The sequence below is a fragment of the Solanum verrucosum genome, unplaced genomic scaffold (genome assembly GCF_900185275.1).
Source record: "Solanum verrucosum unplaced genomic scaffold, falcon-dt-bn FXZP01000268.1, whole genome shotgun sequence".
NCBI lineage: Eukaryota > Viridiplantae > Streptophyta > Magnoliopsida > Solanales > Solanaceae > Solanum > Solanum verrucosum.
Genome location: NW_026019957.1, coordinates 3,960,607 through 3,971,367, shown reverse-complemented (window position 1 = coordinate 3,971,367; position 10,761 = coordinate 3,960,607). Strand labels below are relative to the sequence as shown.

General features: G+C 39.3%; 1 non-coding gene across 1 annotated transcript; it reads right to left on the bottom strand.

Annotated features, from left to right (window-relative positions):
* Positions 1 to 5,031: 5,031 nt before the first annotated feature.
* On the bottom strand, positions 5,032 to 5,138 carry LOC125814762 (small nucleolar RNA R71). The gene has a single exon (XR_007442129.1). It is a non-coding gene; the product is annotated as a small nucleolar RNA R71 (small nucleolar RNA).
* Positions 5,139 to 10,761: the final 5,623 nt, after the last annotated feature.

The following is a 10,761-nucleotide window of genomic DNA, read 5'->3' as shown; positions in this document are numbered from 1 at the left end:
ATGAACTAATGTGATCCTATGGTGTGATGATTTAGTAAGTTCAAAAAATTATTGTGATATGATGTTTGAAACGCCTATGCAATATTAAATCTTAGATATTTTCTGTTTTGTGTTACCATATATATTATTACAAATGTGTATACCTTATTACCTTATTACTTTCTGTCTACGAATTATTTTTCTCTATTTTTAACTCTTGTTTTTTTCTATTTTAGAGAGTGTTTGACTAAGAGTTTATTTGAATTAATTTATTTTGAATACTAAAATAACTTTGAAGTATTTTTGTAGTGTTTGAATAAAATATAAAAAAAATTTAAACATTTGTTTTAAACTCAAAAAGACAAAAACTTGTCAAAAGTCATAAGTTAGAATTCTTAACTATGACTTTTAAGTCAAACTGTAACATCTCGCTAATTGAAATAACAAAGGAGAAGATTATAATTGGAAATAGTCATTTTTGGAAAGAATTAAAATCTGGAAATTTGTTTAAGTTAGGAAAAGTGAGTTTTTTGATCAACTTCAAACGACCATAACTCTTGGAATGATCTTTTCAACGCCGGTGAGTTTGCACGATTCCGAGTTTGTATGAGTAAGTTGTGCCTTTCGGAAGTTGGGCTGCTGGATTAAGGAAATGTCTAATCCGGGTTTTGAAGGGTAATTTAGTCTTTTCCTTACCTAATTACTCTAATTCTTTTTTAGGAGATTTATTGGGGTAAAACCAGATTTTGGTCAGTTTAGAAAATTAGAATTCACTCTAGGGCTTGGAGAAAAGAGAAAAGAGGAGAAAGAAGAAGAGAAGTCAAGAATCGCCAAGATCGACGAAGTTTAACTTGTGGAATTCGTCGAGGGTGATCCCTACAAGGTATGTGATATCACATAGTGTTGGGTTAGTTCACCCACATGCCAATCTTGTTTCAATTTAGCGAATTTAAGTTGTTTGAATGCAAAGAAAGTGAGTTCTTGAAGAACATTGTTGAAAATTCATTGAGTTCTTGATTGTTGTGTTGTCGAAATCTCTTGTTGATTTGATTCGTGTTTCTAGGTAAATTTTCGAGTTAAATCTATTGTATGTTGAGGGTACTATTGATCCTAAGTGTTTGAGGAAAAAACCATGGAAATTTGAAGGGTTTAGAGATGAAAAACGAAGGAGAAAAGTCGGAGTTCACCTAGGGAAAGGGTAGGGTGTCACGCCAGCCAGCGTGCCCCAAAAGGGGCTCTAAAGTTTACCCCTTGGGGCGATGCACCAGCCAGCGCGCCACAGCTTGACCTTTGAAGTTTGAGGGTTGGCGCCCCGCGCTTCTCAGAGCGCCAGGGACGCTAATTCTCCCCATTCTTCCCCCACCTTTTCGTGCTAGTTCCTAAGTGATGTACCTATGTTTCCTAGTTGATTCTAACACTCTAAGGTACATCTAAACATCATGAAATGATCCATAAACATGAAATCATGAACCTTGAATCCATAATCCAATTTAAGGAAAGCTAGGATCAAAGTCAAGAGAAGTTAAGAGTCAAGTCTAGAAGCTAAGAAGCAAGTCAAACAAAGTTTTTAAAGTTTTCAAAAGTCTTTTAACAAACGTTTTAACTTTGTTTTAAGACTTAAGTTTCAAGTTAAGCAAAGAGTAAAGAATTGAGTTCATTTCTCAAAAAGCTATTAGGGAACTAAGTATTCCCAAAGAGTTTATAAATGTTTTCACATTTGAGCAAGAAGAGGGAACATCGATTCCAAGAGAGCTTTTAAGCTAAATTTTGAGTAATTATCTCAAACCAAAGAAAGAAGTTGTTTTAAAATATATGAGCTAAGTATATTTTTTGGGAGTAGTATTGAGCACCGATATAGGGATGCGAGTTCATATTAACTCAAGTCTCCATAAGCCATGTAGCCATCATGGATATTAATGGGTCATACATTTTAGATGATCACATAAGTTAAGCTAGTGGATCCACTAAGTTAAGCGTTCTATATGAAGACAAAGTATAGGTCAGTTCTGGCAGCGCGGGCAAGACGTTGTATCACCACTTAGGCTCATAGTGGAGGTTGTCGGTTAGAGAATATCCCACAAAAACTATATTACTTTATTATATGAGTAAAGTTGAGTTTATTATCACATTTATTTAACGAACTAAGTTGCTTTTACTATTTTAAAAAGCTTTCCATATATTGCATATGTTTCATTGTCTTATTTTGAGTTAAGTATTCATAAGTTGAGAAAAGCCCATGTAAGTGCTTCTTCGGAATCTTTTCAATCATTTGTATTGTTTAGCATTCCAACTCGCATACTCGTACATTCAATGTACTGATGCCAGTTGGCCTGCATCATCTTATGATGCAGATGTAGGTAATCAAGATCAGCATCCAGCGCCTCTTTGATCCAGCTTGAGCACTCAAAGTCTGTGGTGAGCCTCCTTGCATTCGGAGGATTCCGTTATTTGCTTTCTAGTTTAGTTCATTAGGATGTTGTGGGGTTTGTCCCAACATCCATCTTAGTTGTTTTAGAAGCTTCATATACAGTCAGTTATTAGTTCTTTAGTCTTCTTATTTTATCTTATGTTAAGACTTGGGTTGCCGTTTTGGTCAAGTTGAATGTTTAATTCTTTTAACATTCTAAATTATATTATAAAGCTATTTGAGTAAGTTCATTTGATCATTGTAATTATGCTTAAAGTCTTCTGCTAAGTTAAGTAAGCCAGGCCAAGGGTTCGCTTGGTGCCAGCAATGGTTCTCGAGTGTCAGCAACGTCCAGGGTGTAGGCTCGGGGCGTGACACAAACAGACAAAAATCAGTCAAAAACTATAATTAGAATTCCTAACTTATTATTTTTGACCTATAATTAGTCATAAATCACAATCTCATCCAAACAAATTCTAATTTTATAAGTTGGTCAAATTGACTTATAAAAGATATTTGACTTAGCGTATTAGCTGGTCAAAGTGTTGACCAAGCTTATTTTTAAAAATGATGTGTTTGGCTAGATTTTTACGAGAGAATAAGTGTTTTTTCGTAGTACATAGTAGTTGAAGTTGTTTTCCGCATTAAAACCTAGTTTGAAGTTGAAATATATTCATTTATAGTCTTATAGAGTCTTTTAATTATTTATGAGCTAACCAACATGATTAGTTGTGTAGGTGAGCTTAATTGGAGAAACAAGCGCAAAAAGGGACAATGGAAGAACATAGAGGATTCAAGTCAAAAGAGAGCAAGGAAGAACCTGGAGGAAAAGCCACTAAGGCATTGTCGTGCCCTCTCCGCGTCACGGAGAGGAGTCCCAAAATTAATTCTAGGAAGCTATTACGAGCAGAATGCTCCGTGTCACTCCTTCGTCGTGGAGACGACAAATTTGCCCAGAGTCAAATCCAAGCAGCCTCTCCGCATCGCGCCTTGAAGTCCCAGATTTGGCCGTTTTGACTTTTAGTATAAATAGGTCGTTATTTTATTTTTTTTATTTTTTTTGGGTTTTGAAGAATGACGATTTTGGAGTATGTTTTTATTAGTTTTAGGGTTAATTCTTAACCTTCTGTCCTTTCGATCTCTTGATGATTCTTGAACATTATTTGATTGATTGTCGGATTATAAGTAGCTAAATACCCTAGTTCTAGGGTTGTGGCTACAAGACGATTGCAATCTATTGAGTTTGTTATTGGGTTTATGTCAACTATCATATGAATCTTTCTTCTGTTCTTATTTTTCGTATTTCATGATTGATCGTCATAGAAATAAACTCATTGTCCAAATGAAACTTGAGAGAGGAATAAGAGGATAGAACATGAGGCATAAGAAGTATGTTTACCTCTAAATAGTTAGGGTTGATTTGTATCTAGGTTGGGGATATACCTAGAAACCTTAATTGGGTCACCATATACAGGAAGAAATTGTAATGCTCGATATTTAATCCATTTTATCCCCGCTCAACAATGTAGTTAGGGTGTTATTTATCGTAGACGATTAGAGGTCGGGAGACCATGATCATACATCTAACCCTGTGATTCATTGATTCGATAGTTGATAATTACCCATTTAAATGATATTGCTTGCATGAATCTTGATAGAAGTTGCAGCCCTGGACTTCACTAAATTATTGTTTTAACCCTTTGAAATTGAATCGCTTTTGTTACATTTTATTTTAAGTATAGAAGTAGAAAATAAATCAACTTTGAAATCTGGAAATACACTTGTGTGAGCTAAAAGTTAGAGGAATTAAGTGTTTCTAAGAGTAAGTCCATGTAGGTACGATACCCGACTCTTAAAAAAAGCCACTTTAATACTTGAACGACCACGTGCACTTGCGTGTGCGATTTGGCCGCAATAAGTTTTTGGCGCCGCTGTCGAGGACTTTAGAATTAGAAATTATTTGATTTTTCTGACTTCTGAAGTTAAAAAGCAAGTGTTAGATAACCTAATCTTAGCATTTCATTTTTAAAGGTTAATTTGAAGCATCAAACTGGACGCTGATCAAGGATTGGTATCGCCCTTAGCTTAACCGAAAAGGTTTGTTCATTACCAGAGAAGGCAAATACGACTTGTTTATCCTGTCCCTCTGATGGCTAGTGAACCAACATCTCCAGTAGCACCAGTTGAGGAGGAAGAACCTAAAGCAATGACTGAGTTGAAGGTAAGAGACGTGGCAATCCCACGCCCCACCAATGTGACCTCATGCATTCAGAAACCTGAAGCTGGTGGGAGGTTTGAATTGAAGCAGAGTATGGTGCAACTGTTGCACATTAATAAGCAGCTTACTGGTCTGTCACACGAGGATCCAATTGTTCACATACAGAACTTCCTCGAGATCAGTGATACTTACACTCCAACTAGAGTGAACAAAGATTACGTGAGGTTCACTTTATTCCCCTTCTTTCTGCTTGGGGAAGCAAAAGATTTAGCATAGATGTTCCTCATTAATTTATTTCTATGGTGATCAATCATGAAATACTGAAAATAAAAACATAAGAAAGATTCATATGATAGTTGGCATTAACACCTAGGATGATTTAGCATAGATGTACCTCATTAGATTTTTTCCATTTAGAAAAACAGCTAAGTTGAGGAGTGATATTTTGAGTTTCAGACAAAAAGGTGGAGAAAACTTGTACCAAGCTTGGGACAGGTTTAAATTAATGTTAATGAGTTGCCTACATCATCATCAGTCTAATGAGGTGTTAGTCCATACCTTCATTGAAGGATTGGAGCCTAACACCAAGATTTTATGTGATTCAATTGCAGGTGGTCAGGCTTTGGAGAAGACTTATGCTGAACTCTTCACCCTACTGAACATAATTTCTCAAGGCAATCTTGAATGGAATGGAGGAGGGATGAAACCTATGGTACAGAAAACTGTAGGTATGCTAGAGGTAGAAGTTTGACTGCTTTAACTACACAGATTTTTGCTATGCAGAATGTGATGAGTACCCACTTCAGCAATCTGGCATTAGGACAACAGCCCGCACAGGTAAATGCAGTTCAACAATCACCATCTTGGTGTGAGATCTGCGGAGGTAGTGATCACAATGCAGAGGTATTTGGTGCAAACTCGAACTTGGTAAATTTTGTAGGTAATGCCCAACGAGGAGGAGGCAAGCAGAACTATGAAAACTCATACAACCCAATTTGGCGCAACCACCCAAACTTTTCATGGGGTGGAAATCAAAATTAGGGCAAAGGGAAGAATCAATATAGGCCTAAAGGAAATGCACATGGCTACCAACCACAGGCCCAACGGGAACAACCTAAACAACAATCTGGAAACATGAGCGTGGAGGAGATGCTGAAAAAGATCATGGCTAATCAAGCCTAGTTAGCTGCTGATGTGAGAAATAATCAGTTAGCTACACAGAATCTGGAGAAGCAATTCGGGCAGTTTGCTAGTGCCCAAAATTCACGACCGCTAGGAGGGTTGCCTGGAAATACTGACCCCAATCCTAAATAGGTAAACGCGGTAGGTACATGCAGTGGTCTACAATTGGAGAAGTTAGCTCCTAAGAAAATAAACACTGAGGTGGTGAACAAAGAGAACGAACCTAAGGAGAGTGAAGTTGTTTCACAATAAGAAAGAGTTCAACCAATTGTGAAACCACCTTCTCCATTTCCTCAGAAGTTCAAGAAACAGAAAGAGGATGAATGTTTTGGTAATTTTCTCTCTCTCTTGAAACAAATTCATAATAGCTTGCCATTGGTAGATGTTTTGCAGGGTATACCCATGTATACGAAGTATGTGAAGGAGATCGTAGCCAATAAAAGAAGGTTGACAGAGTATGAGACTGTTGCACTTACTGAAGAGTGTAGTTCCAAAATCCAGAACAAGCTGCCCACTAATTTGAAAGATTCGGATAGTTTTACGGTCCAGATCACTATCGGGCACAGCATTCATGCACAAGGGTTGCGTGATCTAGGATCCAGTATCAACTTGATGCCAACTTCCTTGTACAAAAAGTTGGGATTGGGTAGTCCAAAACCTACTACCATTATCTTACAGTTGGCTGATAGATCTGTAGCTAGGCCTGAGGGTGTTGTAGAGGATATGTTAGTGCAAGTGGGATCATTGATTTTCCTAGTAGATTTTGTTGTGCTAAATTTTAAGCCTGATCCTGAGGTCTCATTCATCTTGGGAAGACCTTTCTTGGCTACTGGGAGAGCAATGATAGATATAGCAGCTGGGCAGCTCACTATGCGGGCTCATGATAAGGTGAAGGTGTTTGATGTATACAAAGCTTTGAAAGTGCCAGCGGTGTATGAGGAGTTGTATACCATAACTGTGATAGATCTTGAGGCAGAAGCTCGATACATTGCATCTAAGGACCATCTAGAGCGAATGTTGGTAGGTGATGATATATATGGGGATGCTCAACCACAGAAAATTGTGCAAATTCTGGATGTGGCACTTCTAATTATATCTGGAGAGAGATGGGTGCCTTTGAATAGAGTGTTGGGTCCTCCACCCAAACCCACCATTGAAGAAGCACCCAAGCTGGAATTAAAAGCATTGTCAGCCCACCTCAGGTATGCATTTTTGGGTAAAGACAAAACTATACCGATTATTTTATCTGCAGCATTATTTGATAAACAGGTGAAAGCAGCATTACTCATTCTGAAGAAGAGAAAAGCAGCTTTGGGGTGGCAAATGTCTAACATCCATGGTATTAGTCCTGCACTGTGCATGCATAAAATATACATGAAGGAAGGGTACAAGGCAAGTGCATAGCATCAGCGGGGACTAAATCCATTGATGAAGGATGTAGTAAGAAAAGAGGTCATCAAGTGGCTGGATGCAGGGATTGTGTACCCCATATCTGACAGTAAATGGGTAAGTCCAGTACAGTGTGTGCCCAAGAAGGGCGGAATGACAGTGGTAATGAATGAAAATAATGAGTTAATCCCCACAAGAATAGTGACTGGGTGAAGGATCTGCATGGACCACAGAAAGTTGAATGATACCACCAGGAAGGACCATTATCCGGTACCTTTCATTGATCAAATGTTAGACATGTTGGCTGGCCAGGAGTACTATTGTTTCCTTGATGGTTATTCGGGGTACAATCAGATCATTATTTCACCAGAGGATCAAAAGAACACTACATTCACTTGCCCATATGGCACTTATGCATTCAAGCGCATGCCATTCGGCTTGTGCAATGCCCCAGCCACATTTCAGAGATATATGATGGCAATTTTCCATGATATGGTGGAGGATTTTGTTGAAGTGTTGATGGACGATTTCTCAGTGTTTGGTGAGTCTTTTGAACTTTGTCTGGCTAATCTTGACAGAGTTCTTGCTAAGTGTGAAGAGACCAATCTGGAGCTGAACTGGGAGAAGTATCACTTTCTGGTAAGAGAGGGAATTGTGTTGGAGCATAAGATCTCCAAAAGTGGGCTGGAAGTGGACAAAACAAAGGTGGAAGTGATCGAGAAACTGTCGCGGCCCATCTCAGTGAAAGGAGTGTGAAGCTTCCTTGGGCATGTTGGTTTCTACAGGAGGTTCATCAAAGACTTCTCCAAGACTGCAAGACCCATGTGCAGCCTGTTAGAGAAAGAAATGAAGTTTGTTTTTGATGAAAAATATTTGCAGGCATTCGAGTTGTTGAAGTAGAAGTTGATAGAAGCTCCGATTTTAATTGCTTCAAATTGGGAGCTTCCATTTGAGCGTATGTGTGATGCCAATGACATAGCAGTTGGAGTAGTGTTGGGACAGCGAAAAGACAAGATGTTTCACTCCATATATTATGCGAGCAAAACACTTGATGCAACCCAATCAAATTACACAGTTACAGAGAATGAGATGTTGGCATTAGTGTTCGCATTTAATAAGTTTTGATCATACTTGGTGGGAACCAAAGTTATAGTCTATATTGATCATGCTGTAATTTGGTACTTGTTTAATAAGAATGATGCCAAATCGAGGCTGATTAGGTTGATTCTGCTACTACAAGAGTTTGATCTAGAGATAAGAGACAGGAAGGGAATTGAGAACCAAATAGTTGTTCATCTGCCCAGACTGGAGGATTCATCTCATGTGAAGAATGAAGGGCAAATTCGTGAAGAGTTTCCTAATGAGCAATTGCTTGGTGTGGACATTGCTCAAGTGTCTTGGTATGCTGATATTGTAAATTTTCTGGTGAGTGGTTTATATCCACTTGAGGCATCAACACATCAAAAACAGAGGTTGAAGTATGATGCACACTTCTATATTTGGGATGAGCCATACTTATTCAAGCAGGTTCCTGATCAAATGATGAGAAGGTGTATAGCTGAGCAGGAGGCGACACAAGTTTTGGAGAGTTGTCACTCTTCACCATATGATGGACATCATGGAGGCGAACGAACTACGCATAAGGTATTGCAATCTGGTTTCTTTCGGCCTACTTCATTTAAAGATGTTGTTTTGTTTGTGAAAGGTTGTGATCAATGTCAGCGGATGGGCACCATTTCAAGGAGGCATGAGATGCCATTAAGCAATATACTGGAGGTTGAGATCTTTGATGTGTGGGGGATAGACTTCATCAGACCATTCCCATCGTCCCGTGGTAATCAATACATTCTAGTCGCAATGGAATACGTCTCTAAGTGGGTGAAGGCTATTACATTACCAACTAATGATGCCAAAATGTTTGTCAAGTTCATTAGAAATCACATCTTTACCAGGTTTGGAACACCAAGGGCTATGATCAGTGCTGGAGGTACGCATTCTATCAATAATTCAGTGCATAATCTGTTAGCCAAGTATGGGGTGAGGCACAAAGTGGCTACAACATATCATCCCCAAACTAGTGGGCAGGTAGAAGTGTCGAATAGGGAGGTCAAACGGATTCTCCAAAAGACTGTGAATGTCCAAAGAAAAGATTGGGTTGACAAGCTAGATGATGCCTTATGGGCATATCAGACTGCATACAAGACACCGATAGGGACTTCTCCTTATCGAATCGTGTTTGGAAAAACTTGTCACCTACCAGCTTAATTAGAGCACAAGGCATATTGGGCGATCAAGAAGGTGAATCTGGATGCTGAGTTGGCATGTAGGAAGAGAATCGCATAGCTGCACGAGTTAGAAGAGTTTAGGCTTCACGTCTATGAAAATGTGAAGTTGTACAAAGAGAAGACCAAGAGGTGGCATGACAACCATATTGTGTCGCGCACCTTTGAGCCTGGTCAATTAGTGCTGCTATTCAACTCAAGGTTGAAGTTGTTCCCCGTAAAGCTCTGATCTAAGTGGGGTGGCCCTTTTGAAGTTGTGAGAATGACCCAACATGGTGATGTGGAATTGAGAAACAAGGATAAAAGCTCTACCTTCCTAGTAAATGGTCAACGAGTCAAGCATTATTTCGGGAAGGATATAGATCGTGAGCTTGAAGAGTTCACATTAAATGATGAATGAGTCATGAGATAGGTCGTGCCGCGACATTAAATCAAGCGTTACGCTGGAGGCAACCCATGAACCACTGCAATAGTTAGGATTTTTTTGTTTTTGTTTGTTTATTTTAGATCTTAGGAATTATAAAAAAAATAAAACAAATGATATATTCAGAAAAATACAAATATATGAGTTGTGTCACGACCAAAATTAAGGCGCTGGATGGGAAGCAACCCATCGTGTTTTCACTAATGGGTTACATGTTGAAAATGTGCAGGAAACAGGAACTTCGCCGAAGGCAGATAAGTGGAGCTGGCGCGTCGCGAAGGTGTTGCCAAATCTTGCCCCGCCTGGGGCAATTTGAGGCATAGCCCTGCGTGTAGGCTCCGCGTCGTGGATAAGGTCCCGATATTTGAGTTCGATGGGACCCAGAATCTACATCAGAAAAATAGGCATCTCGTGTCAAGCCCGATCGCAAAGCTAAGGTGAATTTTTGCCCGATCGGATGCAATTTGAGGCAAAGCACTACGTGCTAGGCCCACATCGTGGAGGCAGCGAGAATTTTTTCCTCGCCTAATTTCATTTGAGGCAGAGGACCCCGTGTACTTGGCGCATCGCGAAAGGGACCTGGAAAATCAATTTCAATGGTAAGTTAATTTTACGTCAAAGAGAAGACATCGCCGTGCTAGCCACGCGACTTGGAGAAACGGCCAAATAATTTCCTCGCCTGGAATTAAATTTCTAGTGGACTCCGTGTAGGCTCCGCATCGTGCCTCCCTGGTAAGTTTCTTTCGCTTCTCATTAAATAAAACGGGTTGTACCCATTTTAAATCTTAATTCCTCGACCCATAACCCCTATTAACCCCCATTCTCTAGAAAATCCCCTTTCTTTCACCCTAACTCCCAATTTTCTGCCCCTCCCTCTCTC